The 25,000-nt window shown below is 43.5% G+C and overlaps 1 pseudogene across 1 annotated transcript in view; it reads left to right on the plus strand.

Moving 5' to 3' along the window:
• The window catches only part of LOC307269375 (F-box/WD repeat-containing protein 7-like), a 46,143-nt pseudogene extending 21,620 nt beyond the window's left edge, over positions 1 to 24,523 (plus strand). The window contains exons 10-13 of the transcript XR_013845627.1: positions 16,863 to 16,929; positions 17,314 to 17,457; positions 20,078 to 20,227; positions 20,690 to 24,523. The product of XR_013845627.1 is annotated as an F-box/WD repeat-containing protein 7-like (transcript). The remainder of the gene's footprint in view (positions 1 to 16,862; positions 16,930 to 17,313; positions 17,458 to 20,077; positions 20,228 to 20,689) is intronic.
• Positions 24,524 to 25,000: the final 477 nt, after the last annotated feature.

A 25,000-nucleotide genomic window follows, 5' to 3' on the forward strand; every position in this document is an offset into this window, starting at 1 on the left:
ATCGTATCATACAGTACATACTGCCTAGACCCCTCAATCGTAACATACAGTACATACTGCCTAGACCCCTCAATCGTATCATACAGTACATACTGCCTAGACCCCTCAATCGTAACATACAGTACATACTGCCTAGACCCCTCAATCGTAACATACAGTACATACTGCCTAGACCCCTCAATCGTAACATACAGTACATACTGCCTAGACCCCTCAATCGTAACATACAGTACATACTGCCTAGACCCCTCAATCGTAACATACAGTACATACTGCCTAGACCCCTCAATCGTAACATACAGTACATACTGCCTAGACCCCTCAATCGTAACATACAGTACATACTGCCTAGACCCCTCAATCGTAACATACAGTACATACTGCCTAGACCCCTCAATCGTAACATACGTACTTTGACACAATCTTAGTCTCCAATACCTCATAACAACCTTGCTTTGTCTTACAGAAACTGAGGTCAGAATGTATTGACAATTACTGTAGATTACTTGTATTTAGTTTCACAATTATATATTATAATATTAATTTTCATAACAGGTGTACAGCTCTGGATGTCATTCGATGTGTTAACCTATTATTATGACCTGAGATTAACCTGTGAATGTATCCTATTGTAAGTGTAAACCCCAAACACACTCCAGAGGGGGTCAGAGCGCAGGGTCAGCCATAGTACAGCGCCCCTGGAGCAGTTTGGGGTTAAGTGTCTTGCTCAAGGACACAATGGAAGAGATGGTGGGTAGTGTAGATGTAATAGCAGCCAACACTAGTTTTACTACTAACACCCTCCTGTCTGGTGCCGGGGATCCAACCAGAGACCTCATGGTTACTGGGAGGAACCAGAGACCTCATGGTTACTGGGAGGAACCAGAGACCTCATGGTTACTGGGAGGAGGAACCAGAGACCTCATGGTTACTGGGGGGAGGAACCAGAGACCTCATGGTTACTGGGAGGAACCAGAGACCTCATGGTTACTGGGAGGAAGAACCAGAGACCTCATGGTTACTGGGGGGAGGAACCAGAGACCTCATGATTACTGGGAGGAGGAACCAGAGACCTCATGGTTACTGGGAGGAGCCAGACACCTCATGGTTGCTGGGAGGAACCAGAGACCTTATGGTTACTGGGAGAAGGAACCAGAGACCTCATGGTTACTGGGAGGAGGAACCAGATACCTCATTGTTACTGGGAGAAGGAACCAGAGACCTCATGGTTACTGGGAGGAGGAACCAAAGACCTCATGGTTACTGGGAGGAGGAACCAGAGACCTCATGGTTAGTGGGAGGAACCAGAGACCTCATGGTTACTGGAAGGAGGAACCAGAGACCTCATGGTTACTGGGAGGAACCAGAGACCTCATGGTTAGTGGGAGGAAACAGAGACCTCATGGTTACTGGGAGGAGGAACCAAAGACCTCATGGTTACTGGGAGGAGGAACCAAAGACCTCATGGTTACTGGGAGGAGGAACCAGAGACCTCATGGTTACTGGGAGGAGGAACCAGAGACCTCATGGTTACTGGGAGGAGGAACCAAAGACCTCATGGTTACTGGGAGGAGGAACCAGAGACCTCATGGTTAGTGGGAGGAGGAACCAGAGACCTCATGGTTACTGGGAGGAACCAGAGACCTCATGGTTAGTGGGAGGAGGAACCAGAGACCTCATGGATACTGGGAGGAGGAACCAGAGACATCATGGTTACTGGTCGGCCACCTTTTCTCTAGTCTAGGCCGTCCTACCACCTGCACTTACTACTGTAACACTTTTACAGTCAGAACTGCCGTCCTACAAATCCTTTTTATGTTTCAAGACATATCTCCTTAAAGTTTTCCGGTGGTCAGTGGTCGAGACACTGCGGGTGAAAAGGGCTTTTAACATTTTTAACTTATAGATAAAGATATAGACCAGTTGATTACTTATATAAAGCAATATTTATTTTTTATTTTTATAAATATGCAAATTTAGCAGTATCTAAGTAATTATGTGAATGGCATCTTTTTAAAAACCAAAAATCTAGATGTTGGATAAATCCAGAGTTAAAATCTTTATTTTATTTATTTTTTACAACATATTAGTGTCAACAGTGAAACACCTTTTTTTCATTTTACAAATCAAAACATTCTTTACACAGGTATTAAAAATGCATTTTCATCGTGTTTTAAAGAACAAAATGTATCATCATCAATGTGAAAATGAACAAAATATGAACACATCCTTTTGTTTTACACTTCAGAATAGTGCTAAAAAGGATTATGGAAAGATGAGATTTATGGTTCATCAGTGTATTGCCTTTTTTTTAGAGATAGAGAATTTTGAGATAATGGCCATTGAAGTTGGTTGTATAAGCGTGATATATATATACACAAACAGACCAGATTTAGTAAGAAAAACACACAAATGTACATTCTGGACCTTTGATTTATACTAGTATGAAAGAACACAAAAATCTCAAAGCTGACCAATGCTTGAAAAGATTACATACACTAATTAAAATATACTCATGCTTATTATATTCCATTTCTACCAAGTCTCTTCTGAAAAACACCAATTTCCTTTACACACTGCACCATTGATCCTATACACAAAATATGATAAAATAAGAATTAGTTCATGTCTAAAATGAGGCATGATGTGAAATCATCACACAAATACATACACTGCTTTTGAACACATGAAGCAAAAAAAGGCGCAAACAGTCACAAAATCTCAAATCAGTTATCACTTTAAAACTAAACTTTGTGAACTACATCTTAATTTACTTCCTAATAAAGCTTAAACACATTTTTTTGATAGGAACCTTTTCTCTGCCTCTTTAATAACTACTTGAGCTCACAGAACTCAACAGTGATTCCACTATAAACACCCGCACTGAGGTCGTAAATCCTGCCAATAAATACTTCCAGAGCGAGTCCGGGATAGAGCGGCTCGGTGAACTTCTCCTGGACTCTGTGTAGGAGAGTCATGGTCTTGGTTTCAGAGACGCTGTAGAAAGACAGAACACCTGCGCCGTGATCCAGGTACACTCCTATTCTGGAGGATAAAGGACCTGAGACGGGCATGGCTTTGTTGTCATGTTTAAAGGTATAACTAAAGCTGTCACACTTTAATACCCAAGACTTATCATTGCATCCAAATACACATGAACTGCCTGATCTGGGAATACTCTTGTAGGCGACTGCTACTGAAGCACCCCTGCTCATCTCCACCTCCCAGTAACCACGTCCTGTCAGCCCATCTTTACTCATAATCTGATCCTTATTACTAAATTTGTCTGGATGTTTAGAATAGGTTGGTACAGTGAATCCACGTTTTATCTTTCTATTCCCATCTGATAAAACCAGAAATGTGCCTGCTGTGTTTGGATCCATCGTGATCTGACGTGAATACTGCAGGAACTCAGCTCTGGTCTTTGGCTCTGCTTGGAGGACTGACACATTCTTGTGCTTCCTTTTCAGTGAGGGCTTCATCCAGTTATCATGGAAAACGGCCTGTAGTTTATCTCTAGCCGCTGTCACAGCTGCCATCACATCCTCAAAGTACGGCAGGTTACTGACTTTTGGTCTTTGTGCTTCTGTAGATGCAAGAAGTTTTGCCAGTGAGGTGTAACTGTCAAGAAACTGGATGTGATCCTCTGTGCGTGAGAGCAGGTCTAGCTCTGTGTCTTTCCTCTTCAGCTCAGCGATCTCTTGGTCCAGCTTCTTCTGAAGATCTTCGGTTTGTTGCACTAATGTTTTCTGTTGGATTCTGATCTGCTGCTTCACATCAGAGCTTCTTTTCTGGATGAGATGGATCAGCTCAGCGAAGGTCTTCTCACTGTGCTCCACTGCTTTATCAGCGGATAGATTGATAGCCTCCACCTCCTGTTTAAAAACCTTCACATCTTTGTCTCTGTGCTGGATTCTCTGCTGGACTTTTTGCCAACTTTCGCCGAGATCTCTCTGCTTCTCAGTCCGTTCGGCGGCAGCTGAGACTATGTCGTGGCCTTTGTGTTCATCCACAGAGCAGAGATAACAGATACACTGCTGATCAGTGCGGCAGAACATCTTCATCACCTCATCATGACGAGAGCAGTAAACGGCAGCAGCAGCTTGTAGTAAAGTCTTCTTCCGATCCTCCACTAACTCTGCCAACAGGGTGTTTTTCACCAACACAGGCCTCGAGGTGAAACTCTGTCGGCACTGAGGACAGCTGTAGGCAATGTTCTGTTCTTCTCCATCCCAGTGGGCTTTAATACAGCTCATGCAGTAGTTGTGTCCACAGGGAATAATCACCGGATCCTTCAATAGATCCAGACAGATCGAACAGGAGAATTTCAGCTCGTCTGCTTGATTTCTTTGCTGCGCCATTTCACCTCTCAACACAGGGACTGACTGAACAGCTTCACGACCTCAAAGCAAATACACCTGTCCCACAATGGGCCAAGCCCTTTTACACTTCCCTAAACTCCCACCCTCATCTGATATGAATTTGCATGTCAGGTTTTGCATGTTGCAGCCTGCTGAGTACACCTTTGCCTGAGCCTGAATAGATATAAGAGACAGGATCAAGGAAATGTAACATGAGAGTTAAACTATTTGTTTGATAACAGGAAGGGGTCATCACTCTCTGATTCACACACGAGGACATGAAGCAGTTTGAGCCTTGGCTGCATTTATAGCTTTCAAAGGTGTTCAGCTGTGAAAATCATTTGATGTATTAACCTGTTATTATGACCTGAGATAAACCTGTGAATATATCCTGTTATATGTGTAAACACCAAACTTCTAGATCCACCAAAGGCAAGGCAAGTTTATTTCTATAGCACAATTCAGACACAAGGCCAATCAAAGTGCTTTATAGCTGCAATAATAAAATACATTAAGTATAGAATACACATGAGCAAATGGGCAGGAACCATTTCTGCTTCAACCCTCTGGAACTCCCTCCCCCCAAACATCCGCAACTCAGACTCAATAAACTCATTCAAAAGTCACCTCAAAACTCACCTCTTCAAGAAAGCCTAAGGACACCTGACCCCACCCATACCACACCTGACTCTATTCAAAACCTTATTGTGAATTTTTCTGTATTTTATTTTCTATTTTTCTACACGTAAGACTCTCTATGATGTTTCTTTGAGTGACCTCCAAAGAAGCGCTATATAAATTCTATCAATTATTGTTATCATTATTTTCAGCTTTCGTGTCATCTAAGGAAAAGTAGTAGTTTGAACCCTGGCAGCGTTTATGGCCCTTATTAACAGGTTTACAGTCAGTACTGCTCTCCTACAAATCCCTTTCATGTTTTCAAGACATATCTCCTTCAGTTTTCAGGTGGTCAGTGTTTAAGGGACACTGGAGGAGAATAGAGTAACATTTTTTAACTTATAGATATCATCATGAAACTATACCAGTTGATTACTTATATAAAACATTTTTTTTTTTTGTATTACCATGTTTTTCATTTTTTGAATAAATATGCAAATTTGGCAGTAATTAATAACTAATTATGTGAATGGCATCTTTTTAAAAAACAACAATCTAGATCTTGGATAAAGCCAGAGTTCAAATCTTTATTTAATTTTTCTTACAACATATTAGTGTCAAAAGTTTTTCAGAACAGATTTTGGAAACACCTTTTTTTCATTTTATAAATCAAAAATTCTATATACAGGTATTAAGATGCATTTTCATCATGTTTTAAAGAACACAATGTATCATCATCCATCAGATAACTAAAACATATGAACAAATCCTTGTGTTATAACCTTCAGAATAGTGCTAAGAATGATTATGGAAAAATAATGTATTTATGGTTGTATAGAAGAAATGTATAGACACAAACAGACCAGATTAAGTAAAATAAACACCCAAATGTACATGCTGGACCTTTTTGATGTGTACTAGTATGAAATAACACACATTATGGAAGCAAAATAGACAAAAATCTCAAAGCTGACCATTGGTTGAAAAGATTACATACACTAATTAAAATATACTCATGAGTATTATATTCCATTTCTACCAAGTCTCTTCTGAAAAACAGCACTGCCTTTTACACACTGCACCTTTTTAATCCTTTAAACAAAATATGATAACATACGAATTAGTCTATGTCTAAACTGAGGCATGATGTGAAATCATCACACAAATACATACACTGCTTTTGAACACAAGAAGCAAAAAAAGGCGCAAACAGTCACAAAATCTCAAATCAGTTATCACTTTAAAACTAAACTTTGCCCTGAGCGAACTACATCTTAATTTACGTCCTACAGAGGCTTCAAAACATGTCTTTGATATGAACCTTTTCTCTGCCTCTTTAATAACTACTTGAGCTCACAGAACTCAACAGTACTTCCACAAAAAAGACCCATTCTGAGGAAGTGAAGGATGCTATCATAAACATCCGGAGCGAGTCCGGGATAGAGCGGCTCGGTGAACTTCTCCTGGACTGTGTGAAGGAGAGTCATGGTCTTGGTGTCAGAGACGCTGTAGAAAGACAGAACACCTGCGCTGTGATCCAGGTACACTCCTATTCTGGAGGATTGAGGACCTGAGACGGGGATCTTATTGTTGTCATGTTTAAAGGTATAACTACTGCCGCCACACCGTAATACCCAAGACTTATCATTGCATCCAAATCCACATGAACGAGGGTCTGATCTGGGAATACTCTTGTAAGCGACGGCTACTGAAGCTTCCCTGCTCATCTCCACCTCCCAGTAACCACGTCCTGTCAGTCCATCTTTACTCAAGACCTGATCATTATTATTAAATTCGTCTGGATGGTTAGAATCGGTTAGTGCAATGTATCCACGTTTTATCTTTCTATTCCCATCTGATACAACCAGAGAACAGTTTGCTGTGTTTGGATCTATCGTGATCTGACGTGAATACTGCAGGAACTCAGCTCTGGTCTTTGGCTCTGCTTGAAGGAGTGACACATTTGTGTGCTTCCTTTTCAGTGAGGGCTTCATCCAGTTATCATGGAAAACAGCCTGTAGTTTATCTCTAGACGCTGTCACAGCCGCCATCACATCCTCAAAGTACGGCAGGTTACTGACTTTTGGTCTTTGTGCTTCTGTAGATGCAAGAAGTTTTGCCAGTGAGGTGAAACTGTCAAGAAACTGGATGTGATCCTCTGTGCGTGAGAGCAGGTCCAGCTCTGAGTCTTTCCTCTTCAGCTCAGCGATCTCTTGGTCCAGCTTCTTCTGAAGATCTTCGGTTTGTTGCACTAATGTTTGTTGTTGGATTCTGATCTGATGCTTTGCATCAGAGCTTCTTTTCTGGATGAGATGGATCAGCTCAGTGAAGGTCTTCTCACTGTGCTCCACTGCTTTATCAGCCGATCGATTGATAGCCTCCACTTCCTGTTGAAAAACCTTCACATCGTTGTCTCGGTGCTGGATTCTCTGCTGGACTTTTTGCCGACTTTCGCCGAGATCTCTCTGCTTCTCAGTCCGTTCGGCGGCAGCCGACACTATGTCGTGGCCTTTGTGTTCATCCATTGCGCAGAGATAACAGATAGACTGCTGATCAGTTCGGCAGAAAATCTTCATCACCTCATCATGACGGGAGCAGTAAACGGCAGCAGCAGCTTGTAGTAAAGACTTCTTCTGATCCTCCACTAACTCTGCCAACAAAGTGTTTTTCATCAACAAAGGCCTCGGGTTGAAACGCTTACGGCACTGAGGACAGCTGTAGACAATGTTCTGTTCTTCTCCATCCCAGTGGGTTTTAATACAGCTCATGCAGTAGTTGTGTCCACAGGGAATAGTCACTGCATCCTTCAGTAGATCCAGACAGATCGAACAGCAGAATTTACGATCGTCTGCTTGATTTCTTTGCTGCGCCATTTCACCTCTCAACAACAGGGAATGACTGAACAGCTTCACTACCTCATAGCAAATACACCTGTCCCACAAGAAGCCAAAGCCTTTTAAACTCCTGCTGAGTACACCTTTGCCTAAGCTTGAATAAATATAATAGACAGGATCAAGGAAATGTAACATGAGAGTTAAACTATTTGTTTGAGAACAGGGAGGGGTCATCACTCTCTGATTCACACACAAGGATATGAAGCAGTTTGAGCCTTGGCTGCATTTATAACTATATAACTATCAAAGGTGATCAGCTGCCAATGTCATTCGATGTATTAACCTGTTATTATGACCTGAGATAAACCTGTGAATAAATCCTTTCATATGTGTAAACCCCAAACTTCTATATCTACCAAAGGCAAGTGAAGTTTATTTCTATAGCACAATTCAGACACAAAGCCAATCAAAGTGCTTTATAGGGGCAATAATAAAATACATCAAGTATAGAATACACATCAGCAAAGGGGCAGGAACCATTGCTGCCCCAACCCTCTGGAACTCCCTCCCCCCAAACATCAGCAACTCAGACTCAATAAACTCATTCAAAAGTCACCTCAAAACTCACCTCTTCAAGAAAGCATAAGGACACCTGACTCCACCCATACACACCTGACTCTATTCAAAACCTTATTGTGAATGTTTCTGTATTTTGTTTTCTATTTTTCTATACGTAAGACGTTCTATGATGTTTCTTTGAGTGACCTCCAAAGAAGCGCTATATAAATTTTATCAATTATTGTTATCATTATTGTCAGAACTGATGGGCCCACCACTCGTCAGAGGAACCGCTGGGGTCGGGTGCGCTGCCTTATGGGTGGCAGTGAAGGGCGGGGACCACGACGGACCAGACCCGGGCGGCAGAGGCTGGCTTTGGGGACGTGGAACGTCACCTCGCTGTGGGGGAAGGAGCTGGAACTGGTGCGGGAGGTGGAGCGCTACCAATTAGATCTGGTGGGGCTGACCTCCACGCACAGTCTTGGTTCTGGAACCGTACTTCTGGACAGGGGTTGGACTCTATTCTTCTCTGGAGTTGCCCAAGGTGTGAGGCGCCGGGCCGGTGTGGGGATACTCACGAGCCCCCGGCTGGGCGCTACTACGTTAGAGTTTACCCCGGTGGACGAGAGGGTCGCCTCCATACGCCTCCGGGTTGTGGGGGGGAAGACTCTGACTGTTGTCTGTGCGTATGCACCGAACAGCAGTTCGGAGTATCCGGCCTTCTTGGAGACCCTGAACGGAGTCCTGCATGGGGCTCCGGTAGGGGACTCCATAGTTCTGCTGGGAGACTTTAACGCGCACGTGGGCAATGATGGAGACACCTGGAGAGGCGTGATTGGGAGGAACGGCCTCCCCGATCTGAACCCGAGCGGTCGTTTGTTGTTAGACTTCTGTGCTGGTCATGGTTTGTCTATAACGAACACCATGTTCGAACATAAGGATGCTCATAAGTGTACATGGTACCAGAGCACCCTAGGCCGAAGGTCGATGATCGATTTCGTGATCGTATCATCTGATCTGAGGCCGCATGTTTTGGACACTCGGGTGAAGAGAGGGGCAGAGCTGTCAACTGATCACCATCTGGTTGTGAGTTGGGTCAAAGGGTGGGGGAAGACTCTGGACAGACCTGGTAAGCCCAAACGGGTAGTACGGGTGAACTGGGAACGTCTGGCGGAGGCCCCTGTTCAAGAGATCTTTAATTCGCACCTCCAGCAGAGCTTTTCTAGCATCCCTGTGGAGGTTGGGGGCATTGAACCCGAGTGGTCGATGTTCAAAACTTCCATTGCTGAAGCCGCGGCAGGCAGCTGTGGTCTCAAGGTCTTAGGTGCCTCAAGGGGCGGTAACCCTCGAACGCCGTGGTGGACCTCGGTGGTCAGGGAAGCCGTCCGACTGAAGAAGGAGTGCTTCCGGGATATGTTATCACGGGGGACTCCTGAGGCAGTTGCAAGGCACGGACAGGCCCGAAGGGCTGCAGCCTCTGCCGTGACAGAAGCAAAGCAGCGGGTGTGGGAGAAGTTCGGAGAAACCATGGAGAAGGACTTTCGGTCGGCACCAAAGTGTTTCTGGAAGACCGTCCGGCACCTCAGGAGGGGGAAGCGGGGAACCATCCAAGCTGTGTACAGTAAGGATGGGACGCTGTTGACCTCAACTGAGGAGGTGGTCGGTCGGTGGAAGGAGCACTTTGAGGAACTCCTGAATCCGATTAACCCGCCCTCTATGTTGGAGGCAGAGCTGGAGGCTGATGGGGGATCATCGTCAATTTCCCTGGTGGAAGTCACTGAGGTAGTCAAACAACTCCACAGTGGCAAAGCCCCGGGGGTTGATGAGATCCGTCCAGAAATGCTGAAAGCAATGGGTGTGGAGGGGCTGTCTTGGATGACACGCCTCTTCAACATTGCGTGGAAGTCGGGTACAGTGCCGAAGGAGTGGCAGACCGGGGTGGTGGTTCCTATTTTCAAAAAGGGGGACCAGAGAGTGTGTGCCAATTACCGAGGTATCACACTTCTCAGCCTCCCCGGCAAAGTCTACTCCAAGGTGCTGGAAAGGAGGGTTCGGCCGATAGTCGAACCTCAGATTGAAGAGGAACAATGCGGATTCCGTCCTGGCCGTGGAACAACGGACCAGCTCTTCACTGTCGCAAGGATCCTAGAGGGAGCTTGGGAGTTTGCTCATCCAGTCTACATGTGTTTTGTAGATCTGGAGAAGGCTTATGACCGGGTTCCCCGGGAGATACTGTGGGGGGTGCTGCGGGAGTATGGGGTGAGGGTGTCTCTTCTCAGGGCCATCCAATCTCTGTACGCTCAAAGCGAGAGCTGTGTCCGGGTTCTTGGTAGTAAGTCGGACTCGTTTCCGGTGGGGGTTGGCCTCCGCCAGGGCTGCGCTTTATCACCAATCCTGTTTGTGATATTCATGGACAGGATATCAAGGCGTAGTCGTGGTGGGGAGGGGTTGCAGTTTGGTGGTCTGAAGATCTCATCTCTGCTGTTTGCGGATGATGTGGTTCTGATGGCATCATCGGCCTGTGACCTTCAGCTCTCATTGGATCGGTTTGCAGCCGAGTGTGAAGCGGTTTGGATGAGGATCAGCACCTCTAAATCTGAGGCCATGGTGCTCAGCAGGAAACCGATGGATTGTCTGCTACAGGTAGGGAATGAGTCCTTACCCCAAGTGAAGGAGTTCAAGTACCTCGGGGTCTTGCTTTCGAGTGAGGGAACAATGGAACGTGAGATTGGCCGGAGAATCGGAGCAGCAGGGGCGGTTTTGCATACGCTTTACCGCACTGTTGTGACGAAAAGAGAGCTGAGTCGTAAGGCAAAGCTTTCGATCTACCGGTCGATCTTTGTTCCCCCCTCACCTATGGTCATGAAGGCTGGGTAATGACCGAAAGAACGAGATCGCGGGTACAAGCGGCCGAAATGGGTTTTCTCAGGAGAGTGGCTGGCGTCTCCCTTAGAGATAGGGTGAGAAGCTCAGTCATTCGTGAGGAACTCGGGGCAGAGCCGCTACTCCTTTGCGTTGAAAGGAGCCAGTTGAGGTGGTTCGGGCATCTGGTAAGGATGCCCCCAGGGCGCCTCCCTAGGGAGGTGTTCCAGGAGCGTCCAGCTGGAAGGAGGCCTCGGGGAAGACCCAGGACTAGGTGGAGAGATTATATCTCCACACTGGCCTGGGAACGCCTCGGGATCCCCCAGTCAGAGCTGGTTGATGTGGCCCGGGAAAGAGAAGTTTGGGGTTCCCTGCTCAAGCTGCTGCCCCCGCGACCCGATTTCGGATAAGCGGTTGAAGATGTATGTATGTATGTATTGTCAGCCTTCGTGTCATCTAAGAAAAAGTAGTAGTTTGAACCCTGGCAGCATTTATGGCCCTTATTAACAGGTTTACAGTCAGTACTGCTCTCCTACAAATCATGTTCATGTTTCAAGACATATCTCATTAAGTTTTCAGGTGGTCAGTGTTTAAGGGACACTGGAGGTGAATAGAGTACATTTTTTAACTTATTGATATCATCATGAAACTTTGCAATTTGATTAGTTATAAAAAAAAACAGTAGTTATTTGTATTACCATTTTTTTCATTGTTTGAATAAATATCCAAAGTTTTCAGTATTAGGGGGCGCCCTTAGCATAGTTGGTAGGGCGTCACCCCATGGGCCTCGGCAAGCAGCGGACCCGGGTTCGATTCCAGCCCGCGGTCGTTCTCTGCCCCATTTCAACTCTGTCTCTGTCTCAATAAAGCATAAAAATGCCAAAAGAATCTTTAAAAAAAAAAAAAAAAAAAAAAAAAAAAATTCAGTATCTAACTAAATATGTGAAAGTTTGCATATTTAAAAAAAACAACAATCTTGGATAAAGCCAGAGTTAAAATCTTTATTTTTTTTATTTTTTACAACATATTAGTGTCAAAAGTTTTTACAGAACATATTTTGGAAACACCTTTTTTTCATTTTATAAATCAAAATGACTATATACAGGTATTAAGAATGCATTTTCATCATGTTTTCAAGAACAAAATGTATCATCATCAATCAGATATCTAACAACATATGAACAAATCCTTGTGTTATAACCTTCAGAATAGTGCTAAGAATGATTATGAAAAATTTAGATTGATGGGTTAACCCCTCTATTAAAAAAAAGTAATTGGTGGTTGTATAGGAGAAATATATAGACACAAACAGACCAGATCTAGCAAGAAAAACACCCAAATGTGCATGCTGGACCTTTGATTTGTACTAGTATGAAAGAACACATGTTATGGAAGCAAAATAGACAAAAATCTCAAAGCTGACCATTGGTTGAATAGATTACACACAAACTAAAACATAATCATCAATATTATATTCCGTTTCTACCAAGTCTGTTCTTAAAAACACCAATACCCTTTACACACTGCACCATTAATCCTTTACTAAAAAAATAATCAGTTCATGTCTGGCTGAGGCATGATGTGAAATCAACACACACATACATACACTGCATACGATTAAAAACAAGCACAAAAAGGCACAAACAGTCACAACATCTCAAATCAGTTTTCCCTTTAAAACTAAACTTTGCCCTAAACAAACTACATCTTCATTAGGTCCTACAGAAGCTTCAATCTTTTCTATGCATGTCGAAGTTTCAAGTTACCACACTCCAGAAGGGGGTCCTCAGACAGGGTCAGCCATAGTACAGCGCCCCTGGAGCAGTTTGGGGTTAAGTGTCTTGCTCAAAGACACAATGGAAGACGTAATAACAGCCACTACTAGTTTTACTACAAACACCCTCCTGTCCGGTGCCGGGGATTGAACCAGATACCTCATGGTTACTGGGAGGAGGAACCAGAGACCTCATGGTTACTGGTCGGCCACCTTTCCTCTAGGACATCCTTCCACCCCTTTTTCTCTGCCTCTCTAATAACTACTTGAGCTCACAGAACTCAGCAGTGCTTCTTCTATGATTAGCCACAATGAGTCCGGGATAGAGCGGCTTTGTGAACTTTGTCTGGACTCTGTGAAGGAGAGTCATGGTCTTGGTGTCAGAGACGCTGTAGAAGGACAGAACACCTGCGCTGTGATCCAGGTACACTCCTATTCTGGAGGATAAAGGACCTGAGATGAAGCTGGAGTGTTTATGTTTAAAGATATAACTAACGTCACACTCTAAAACCCAAGACTTATCATTGCATCCAAATACATGTGAATAAATGTCCCCTGATCTGGGAATACTCTTGCAAGCGACTGCTACTGCAGCATGATGACTCATCTCAACCTCCCAGTAACGACGTCCAGTCAGGCCATCTTTACTCAAGACCCGGTTACTGTGATTAAATTTGTCTGGATGGTGAGAATATGTATTTAGATACTTAAATCCTTTATATGTTATCTTCCTATTCCTATCCGATAAAGCCAGATCACTGCCTGCTGTGTCTGGATCTAGCGTGAGCTGACGTGAATAAATCAAGAACTCAGCTCTTGTTGTTGGCTCTGCTTGTAGGAGTGACCTATGTGTAATCTGATGTGAATACTCCAAGAGCTGAGCTCTGATCTTTAGCTGTGCTTGAAGAAGTGACACATTCGTGTCCACCTGTGTCAGTGAGGGCTTCATCCAGCTATCATGGAAAACAGCCTGTATTTTATCTCTAGCCGCTGTCACAGCCGCCATCGCATCCTCAAAGTACGGCAGGTTACTGACTTTTGGTCTTGGTGCTTCTGTAGATGCAAGAAGATTTGCCAGTGAGGTGAAACTGTGAAGAAACTGGGTGTGATCCTCTGTGCGTGAGAGAAAGTCCAAGTCCACAACTGTCCTCTTCAGTTCAGCGATCTCTTGGTCCAGCTTCTTCTGAAGATCTTGGGTTTGACTCACCAAAGCTTGGTGTTGGATGATGATCTGCTGCTTCACATCAGAGTTTCTTTTCTGGATGAGACGGATCAGCTCAGCGAAGGTCTTCTCACTGTGCTCCACTGCTTTATCAGCCGATCTGTTGATAGCCTCCACCTCCTGTTGAAGAACCTTCACATCTTCCTCTCGGTGCTGGATTCTCTGCTGGATGTTTTGACGACTTGCCCCGAAAACTCTCTGCTTCTCAGCCCTTTCTGCAGTAGCTGACATTGTGTCGTGGCCTTTGTGTTCATCCACAGAGCAGAGATAACAGATAAGCTGCTGATCAGTACGGCAGATCCTTCAGTAGATCCAGACAGATCGAACAGGAGAATTTTAGCTCGTCTGCTTGATTTCTTTGCTGCGCCATTTCACCTCTCAACAACAGGGAATGACTGAACAGCTTCACTACCTCATAGCAAATACACCTGTCCCACAATGGGCCAAGCCCTTTTACACTTCCCTAAACTCACACGCTAATCTGGTATGAATTTGCACGTCAGCATTTGCATATTGAAGCCTGCTGAGTACACCTTTGCCTAAGCTTGAAAGAATATAATAGAGACGATGATAAAGGAAATGTAACCTGAGAGTTGGACTATTTGTTTGATAACAGGGAGGGGTCATCACTCTCTGATTCACACACAAGGACATGAAGCAGTTTGAGCCTCGGCTGCACTTATAACTATCAAAGGTGTTCAGCTGCCAATGTCATTCGAAGTGTCAACCTGTTATTATGACCTGAGATAAACCTGTGAATATATACTGTTATATGTGTGAACACCAAACTTCTAGATCTACCAAAGGGGCAGGAGCCAATACTTGTCAGTCTTCGTGTCATTAAAGAAAAAGGAGCAGTTTGAACCTTGGCAGCGTTTCAGGTTTTCAGTGGTTAAGGCAAGACACTTAAATACTTTCAGGAGCAGCTTGCCTCAAACAAGAAGAATTATTTTGAAAGCACAGTCTTCTGAAAGGAAAACTCCCCAGGTTTTTAAAGGGACACTAAGTCATTGCAATCCACAACACTTTTTGTCAAAATCAGCGTTTATCTACTCAACATCCGTTACCTGTCAGCAGTGTGTGTGCGCTGAAAATAAGTCAGGTGTTTATACACAGCCAGGGCTCAGAGTCTCACAGTCTCACTTCCAACTTGTCGGGACGTCTGGACGGCTGGAGCACCTGCTCTGAGCGTCACATACCGGCGCGGTTGGTATAAATATAAACAAGCTCTCTGGACAACGTATACTCAACCTTAGAATTAGGGAACTACTAATAGCTGTTGATTTGCAACAGTAAAGACAGACAGAGTGGAGGGGAGGATGGCACTCCACTGGCAGATTACCTCAGTTTAGGTGGTGTTGATGGTTAAATCCATCCCGCTGTTTGCTCTGGCTGCAGCAGTGAGTGGACAGTGAGCAACAGAAGCGCCGTCACGTGGTACCGGAGCATCCTGGGCAGAAGGTCGCTGATTGATGATGTCATCGTATCGTCTGAACTGAGGCCGACTGTTTTGGACACTCGGGTGAAGAGCGGGGCGGAGCTTCAACTGATCACCTTTCACCATCATCATCATTTGGTCAAAGGGTGAAGACTCTGGACAGACCTGGTTAGCCTAAAGGGGGGAACTGGAAACATCTGGCAGGAGCCCCTGTTCCAGATATCTTCAACCCACACCTCCGGCAGAGCTTTTCTAGCATCCCTGTGGAGGTTTGGGGCATTGAACCCGAGTGGTCAATGTTCAAACCTTGAAGCTGAAGCCGCGGCGGGGAGCTGTGGTCTCAGGGTCTACGGGACGGTAACCCTGGAACATCTTGGTGGACCTTAGTGGTCAGGGAAGACTTCCGACTGAATGAGGAGTCCCTCTTGATATGTTATCCAGAGAGAGAGAGAGAGAGAGGGATAGATAGATAGATAGATAGATAGATAGATAGATAGATAGATAGATACTAGATAGATAGATAGATAGATAGATAGATACTGTAGATAGATACTAGATAGATAGATAGATAGATAGATACTAGATAGATAGATAGATAGATAGATAGATAGATAGATAGATAGATAGATAGATAGATAGATGACGGGAGAGGGGGGAGAGAGAGGGGGAGAGAGAGAGAAAGGGAGGGGGGATATGTTATCCAGTGGAACTTTGAGGAACTCCTGAATCCGACTTACACGTCCTCTATTTCTAATTTCTTATCTAGTTAAAGTTTTGACCCTATTCACCTGCAGCGACTCGCCTTAAATCAGACAGACAGACAGACAGACAGACAGACAGACAGACAGACAGACAGACAGACAGACAGACAGACTTATTGTGCCGATTACGCAAATTGCTCAACATGCAACTTTTAGAAACTAGACCTAACCGTATTAACTAAGGATTAGTTATTAGTAAAGATGACATTTCAACCATAAAAGTTTATGAGAACATTCCTGGGTTTAGTACTGGCCATATGGGACTTTCCAATAGACTTTATGTCAACAGTGTATTAAATATTTTCATTAACGGAATTGACACACACACACACACACACACACACACACACACACACACACACACACACACATACACACACACAAATCTTGTGTGTAGCAGGTTTATTAAAAATGTAAAACTCTTCTCTTTGCAGTTTGACGGTGTGTTTGTGGTGAGCGGTTCGTTGGACACGTCTATCAGAGTGTGGGACGTGGAGACAGGTACAGACTCTATCATATATTTAACATTTAATTTAAAGGAATACTTCACCCATACGGACCCGGCGTTCTATCATTATATAATCACTATTATAATATAATGAATGAGGTTTTTCTTCCCTCAGTCTTCCCTTGGCCCAGCTGTCCTGTTAATCCTAACCCTACATTTTACCATGTTTGATGTCACGCATGGTAAAATGTAGGGTTAGACAGTGAGACCATAAAACACTCTTTCTGCCTTTTCTCAGGCTAGGATGAACCGATTTTTTTAAAAAATTGCACATTTATACTACATAGGATCTCAGAGTTCAGTACACCTTCATATTCCCACTGCTGAAGTAGGGCTTTAAATACATTTTGACGTATACTTTAAACTGTCCTGTGCAGGTGGGTGTGTGCACACGTTGACGGGGCACCAGTCCCTGACCAGCGGGATGGAGCTGAGAGACAACATGCTGGTGTCGGGGAACGCCGACTCTACTGTCAGAGTCTGGGACGTCCGGACGGGACAGTGTCTGCACACACTGCAAGGTGAGGGGGGGGGGGGGCTGCACACACTGCAAGGTGAGGGGGGGGGGGGGGCTGCACACACTGCAAGGTGAGGGGGGGGGGGGGCTGCACACACTGCAAGGTGAGGGGGGGGGGGACACACTCACAATAATACATGTTAATACACATTAGAAAACAGGGAGAGATGGGGGCGCCTTTAGCTCAGTTGGTAGGGCGTCCCCCTCCCGGGCCGGGCCCAGCAGCAGACCCGGGTTCGATTCCCACCCGCGGTCGTTCTCTGCATGTCACTCCCCTCTCTGCCCCATTTCACCTCTGTCTCTACACTATCAATAAAGCATAAAAATGCCCAAAAAATATCTTTAAAAAAAAATAAAAAATAAAAAAAAGAGGGGGGAGAGAGAGAGACTGTTTGTTTTCAATATTCATGCAAATAAAGCTTTTGAATTCAATAATAATTTGCCATTATATACAGACAATGGGAGAGAGGGGGAGAGAGGGGGGGAGGAGAGAGAGAGAGAGGGGGGTGGGAGAGAGGAAAACCTGTAAATGACTAATTATTCTTGTCCATATAATTTTATATATTAGAGGAGGAGAGAGAGGGGAGAGAGAGAGAGGGGGGGCGGGGAGAGAGAGAGAAGGGGGGGGGCGGGGAGAGAGAGGGGGGGGCGGGGAGAGAGAGAGAGGGGGGGCGGGGAGAGAGAGAGGGGGGGGGGCGGGGAGAGAGAGAGAGCAACCTACAATGTGTAAATAACTAATTAGGGGGCCAAGCCCGAGCAGGAGCTGGGACCGCGTTTTGCACAGCAACGCGGTTCCCAAGCCCTGCGGGGCAGGGAACCCTATTGTTTTTGTAAGGATTGTTATTATTATTATTATACTTCGCCGCATAAATCTGTGTCCACAGCCCAAACCGTAAAGGGTGCAGACATGCCAATAGCATCATTAGTTCAGACCCCCGGCCTCTCAGCCTACAAAAAAATTCAGACATGCCGGCCACTAGGTGGCGCTACAACGAAGGAAAACGCGTTTGGGGTCATAACTCCCACACCGAGCGTCCCACAGTCAAAAACTTTATATCCACAGATGCACTGGAGTCAGCTGCATCATTTGGCATAGGCCACGCCCATTTGCGATATTATAGATTTTTCACAAAATCGCGAAAACTGCAAAACATATTTTTCGCTACTCCTCCTATATTTTTTGGACAATTGACACCAAAGTTTGCACAGAACATCTACCGACCCACACGGAAAAAAAAATTGCTAAAGCATTTTGATCCGACCATGGATAACGAAACGGTAGCGTTTTAAATATTTCTTGATTAGCTACGTTTTACGAAAAAATTCATAAATCCAAAATCATAAGTCGGATCAAGTCCAAATTTTAGAAATATGTTGGGACTACCCTTAATTGCGTTCAATAAAAGATTTGGAAATTTTCGCCATAAGGGGGCGCCATAAATTAGGAAATTTCATATCTCCTAATTGGCCAGAGGAAATTTCTTAAAACTCACGGGAAACCATCAAGGGGCATACACGAGTCTATATAAAAAATATGGCCAAGAAATATTAATGTGTAAGGGACTTTTTAATAAAATTAGATTTTTTTTTTTTCCATCAAAGAAAAAAGGCGGGAATGTTAGCATGTCCATTGACATTACATTGTTTAATTAGCTCCGGCGGCCATTTTGTCAAGGCTGACAATCTGCTTTTGCTCATAACTCGCCAACCACACATCGCACATTAAAAAACTTGACATGCACTTGTTCTGTGAATTGAGCTGCATCGTTCCACCGTGGCAGTTTCGCAAAATTCATCCATAAACAGCGATACCTATACAACTCCCGCACCGAACATCCCACGGTCAAAAACTTTACATCCACAGGTTCCGTGGAGTGAGCGGCAGGCACGGCGCTTGACGACGAGTTGCGTCGGAGGCTTGGCCCCCGGTAAAAACTGCTTGCAGTTCTAGTTATTCTTGTCCATATAATTTTATATATTAGAGGAGGAGAGAGGGGGGAGAGAGAGAGGGGGGCGGGGAGAGAGAGAGAGGGGGGGGGGCGGGGAGGGGAGAGAGAGAGAGCAACCTACAATGTGTAAATAACTAATTATTCTTGTCCATATAATTTTATATATTAGAGGAGTAGAGAGGGGGGAGAGAGAGAGGAGGCGGGGAGAGAGAGAGAGGGGGGGCAGGGAGAGAGAGGGGGGGCGGGGAGAGAGAGGGGGGGGGGGCGGGGAGAGAGAGAGGGGGGGGGGGCGGGGAGAGAGAGAGGGGGGGGGGGGCGGGGAGAGAGAGAGAGCAACCTACAATGTGTAAATAGCTAATTATTCTTGTCCATATCATTTTATATATTATTAAAGACATCCGTATGTCATGTTATATCTACACACTGTTCTGAATGTTCTCTTTTGGTATTATTTGTATTATTTGTAATATTGTAACGCTTTGGCAACGCTGTTTATATACCACAAATGTCATGCCAATAAAGCATTTTTTTTATTTGAGAGAGAGAGAGGGGGGAGGAGAGACAGAGAGAGAGACGCAGGCAGGCAGGCAGACAGGCAGACAGACAGACAGACAGACAGACAGACAGACAGACCGATCGGATAAGTGAATAACATCCTACCCCTCTGTGCTCTAGGCCCTAACAAGCACCAGTCTGCGGTGACGTGTCTGCAGTTCTGTGGCGCTCTGGTTCTCTCCAGCTCCGACGATGGGACGGTCAAACTGTGGGACCTGAAGACGGGAGCCTTCATCAGGGACATAGTGGCCCTACAGAGCCGGGGGTCAGGTCAGTACTGTCTGTCTGTCTGTCTGTCTGTCTGTCTGTCTGTCTGTCTGTCTGTCTGTCTGTCTGTCTGTCCGTGTTTGTGTGTCTGTCTGTGTGTGTCTATCTATCTATCTATCCATCCATCCATCCATCCATCTATCCATCTATCCACCTATCTATCCATCTATCCATCTATCTATCTATCTATCTATCTATCTATCTATCTATCTATCTATCTATCTATCTATCTATCTATCTATCTATCTATCTATCTATCTATCTATCTATCTATCTATCTATCTATCTATCTATCTATCTATCTATCTATCTATCTATCTATCTATCTATCTATCTATCTATCTATCTATCTATCTATCTATCTATCTATCTATCTATCTATCTATCTATCTATCTATCTATCCATCTATCTCTATATATATATCCTAAAGTCTAAACCAATCACGCGTCTCCCCTGTGCGTCAGGTGGTGTGGTTTGGCGAATCAGAGCGTCCGACACTCGGCTGGTGTGCGCGGCCGGCAGCAGGAACGGCACGGAGGAAACCAAACTGCTGCTGCTCGACTTCGACCTCGACCGACGCAGCTGTGATGTCACCAGTGATGTCACCAGTGATGTCATCAGTGAGGTCATCAGTGAGGTCATCAAAGCTTAGTTTTTTAGTTTTGAAAAAGGAAGAAAAAAATATTCAAGATTGAAAGAGTCGGTCAGTTGTTCTTCTGTTTGTTTGTGTTTGTACCAAAGTCGCGGCTTGAAGATTTTTTGGCTTTTTAAGACAAAGAGACGGAAATGAATGTTACACGACCTGACACAAAATGGACGCTCACTGAGTGTGTGTGTGTGTGTGTGTGGAGATTCTAGACACATGGGGCCGGTATGAGAACCTTAAAGGTGCTACGAGGAACTTTTTAAATATTTCTGAAACAGTCTAATTTTTCCTCTGATGATCATGAATGACATGTAACAGCAAACGAGACCATCAGTGTAAAAGAATGCTATTTTTTATATAGTTTTTCTTAATGCCTTTGTCATGGGTATACGCTCACCCAGGAACAACAGCTGGCGTGGTAGAAACACTACCGCTTTTGTCCAAAGGGGGGCGCTAGAATTAACACACACTGGAAGTTCCTCGTAGCACCTTTTTAAATATCGTATAACGCTGTATGATGGAATATAATAGCGGTATTAACACCGTGACTTATCATACCTTTTAAACTGGTTATCGGCCCATGTCTCGTGAAAGGATTCATTCAGAATGCACTGACTGACACACAGACTAAATGAATGTTTGTGATTTTCGACTGGGGGATGCACCGATGTATGATTCTACGTTTACGGACAATCTCCCCATTGTTGGCAAAATAATGTGACATCCACCCATGGCTATGTTAAATCCGTTGGGGTTTTTTTTTTTTTTTTTTTTTTGCATTCATTTTGCACTACCTTAAAAGCTATCGTGTGTAGCTTGGAAAAAGTTACGCACTCCAGCTTTAGTGTTGTGTTAATTGGTTCTGACTCATATAACAGTAGCGCCTACCCAGCGAGGAAAAATTGGCGAATTGTTGGGGACTTTTCTTGGATGACATAAAACAGATTCAATGTTTTTTTTTATGACAAGATTTATATGTTAACCTGATGCAAAAGGCCAAGTTAAATTTCTACATAACGGTATCAGAATCGGCTGACGAAATGTGCAATCGGTGCATCCCTAGATATGACTTTTCAACTTGACAGAAACATGACATGGAGTTAAAAAGGTTTACGGAGAAGAAGTTACAGAGGAAAAACTAATGATGATTATGTCGATATATTACGATGGGTAAATGATGGTTGAATGTAGACGCTTCAGGAGGATCCCACCAATCAGAGTGGAGCTAGTGTGTGAAAGGCATTTACTGACTTACTGCTGCTGAGCCAATGAGAGAAGGTCGCTGTGTGTGTGAACGAACCAATCAAAACGAACCAAATCTTGAAGGCCACACGAGGACGGACACACGAAAAAAAATAACTACTTTTTTTTTTTAAAGGGCCTCGTTTCCACTGAGTTCGGTAGAGTTCGGTTTCGGTACAGCACTGCCCCTTATGACATCATAGGAGCTACGTAACTATGGTGACATTATAACAGCTATGTAACTATGGTGACATCTTAGGAGTTACGTAACTAGAGTGACATCCTAGCTACGTTTAGAAGGGGGTTGAGATCGATATTTGGGGGCAATAGATTGCTTATTAATTGAGTATATTTGTTTATTGAGTAGGTTGCAACCCACCCCATCCATTGAGCAAATGACGCCCTTATTATGGCACAGTTCACTTGTTTTTGGCACCTTTTACCCAATTTTTTATAGTCGAAATACAAATAAATGCCAAACTATTACCGAACCGAACTCTTAGCTCAGTGGACTCTAGGCCTTTAAAGCTGGGGTATATGATTTCTGATTGGTCAAAGTTAATATGAGCGGCACTCTTATTGGCTGGTTGGGACTGTCCATTCACTTTGGCGCGACTTGGTTGGTGTAGTAGAGCGTGTCAGGGAGGAACCATAGGGGAGGGACCAAAGAGAACAAGTGGAGCGGTTGAGGTGTTTGGATTCGAATCTCTATCCCAACTGCCATTTTCTCCCCAAATCCTCCACCCCAGCTTTAAAGCAACGCAGACGAAAACCCTCACATCCACGTCAGTATTGTTTTAAATAGTTTTCCATTTATTTGCTCGTCTGTGTTGCCCGTTTAAAAGTAGTTTATTTTGTGTGTGTCCTCGGGCCCTGCAGTACTGTAACATACGTAGAAGAAAAGTGAAATTTAAATCAGAATTTTAACGGGGAAAAATAAAAGTTCCCCGATGGAGTATTAAAGTGTATAATTGAGCAACAGTCGGAGCCGAACATCTGGAAAAAAAGTCAAAATTAACCCACACAACGCTTCTGTTATTTCAAAGTAAAAGCCCTTGTTCTAAATACGCAAAAGGAGGATTTTATATATCATAATATATTGTGATGACTCTAAGCTGCTTGTAGCCCCTTTAAAACAATCTTTACTTGTTTATTTTTGCACATTAAAATCACCCACATGCGTCTGAAATGGTCCAAATTGCTCCTAATGTGGATCTTCATATCTTTGCCATATTCTTGTAATGTAATGTGATCATTCAAAAAGTGCCAAAAAATGTATATACACAGAAACAGAGGCAGAGAAAAGCTATTTTAATCTATTTCTTGTTTAAATATATATATCATAGATTTTTTTTTGCCAATTTCAAGCTTTCATGTACGTGCCAAATTGAGCCATTTCAAAAATATTATCATTATTTTTTTAGATAATTTGCTCAATTTAAAATCATATTAATTAATTTTGGCCTTTCTGTGTTGCCATACAGAATTTTTTTTAAACATTACACTCACTCCTGCTGTTATCCGCTCAGCTTATAAAATATTAAAAAAATATATTAATAATAAATAAATAATTTAAAACAACTCCCTCCCTTAACCAGATATATTAATCTACTGTTACCAAGCAACACCTCCCAGCCAATCAGAAGAGGACTTGAGTTTCCCTGGCAACAAGTGTGTAATCTTTTTTTCTATCTAGACAGTGAAGTGGAAGGTTTTTTATTTTTTGCAGATGTGCGGCTCGATGTGTTATATCGTTAGCCTCGTAGCATTATTGCCTAAATCATATTTACTCTACTCTACTTTTACTCTACATCTACTCTATTCTACATCTACTTTACCCTACTCTATAACCCTTAAAGGTGCAGTGTGTAATATGACATCATCAAGAAAGTTCTACAAAGTTCTAGAATGCAGCGCTCCATGGGTAACCCCACCCCTTTAGAATAATAACAGAAGCTACAGTGGCCTTCAAGGACAAGAACAATTCTACATTTTAAACAATGCACCTGATGACATTCCAACTATGACACTTTCAAGATGGCGGCACTAGGCCTTGGTCCAAAATATGCAGAAATATGGACATATATGAGACCCTTTCTAAGGGTAAAAATAATTATTCAAAACATTTTTTTCAGCTATTATGCACTAAATTAAATGTACTTATGGATATTATAATTACTTTCTACAAAATCTGCTTGGAAATAAAACCCAAAATTCTACACACTGCAGGTTTAAAATATGACTTAGGCAATTATGCTATTAGGCTAACGAAGAGTAGATGTAGAGTAGAGTAGATGTAGAATAGAGTAGAGTAGAGTGAATATGATTTAGGCAGTTATGCTAAATGCTACGAGGCTAACGACGTGGTGTATTATAGTGTAAATACAAAGAGGATGTAAATATATTCAACTTTTTTATAAGAAGAAAACATATTGTTGTTGATTGTGGGGAAGAGAATTACCATGGAAACGTATCAATAAAGAAGAGTTTTATAAAGATTTGAGTGCGGAGTTTTTTTTCAAATACTTTATTTTAAAAAATTTGAAGAACACAAACACACAACTGAAAAAGTGAACACACAAACAAAAGGTTAACATGGCATATACTCTACTTCACAGGTTTCTAAGGACATTGTTTAAACTAAAAGGTAAATGTTAAAGCCCTACTTCACCGGTGGGAATATGAAGGTGTATTGAACTCGGAGATCCTATGTAGTATAAATGTGCAAAAAAAATTGAAATCGGATCATCCTAGCCTGAGAAAAGGCAGAAAGAGTGTTTTATGGTCTCACTGTCTAACCCTACATTTCTCTTTCTGTGACCTTTTAAGCAGAACATAAAAAGTCAACGAGGTGTCATGTGGGTCCCTTCAGTACTGTTATATAGTC

The sequence above is a fragment of the Ammodytes marinus genome (assembly GCF_949987685.1).
Source record: "Ammodytes marinus genome assembly, chromosome: 23".
Taxonomy (NCBI): Eukaryota; Metazoa; Chordata; class Actinopteri; order Uranoscopiformes; family Ammodytidae; genus Ammodytes; species Ammodytes marinus.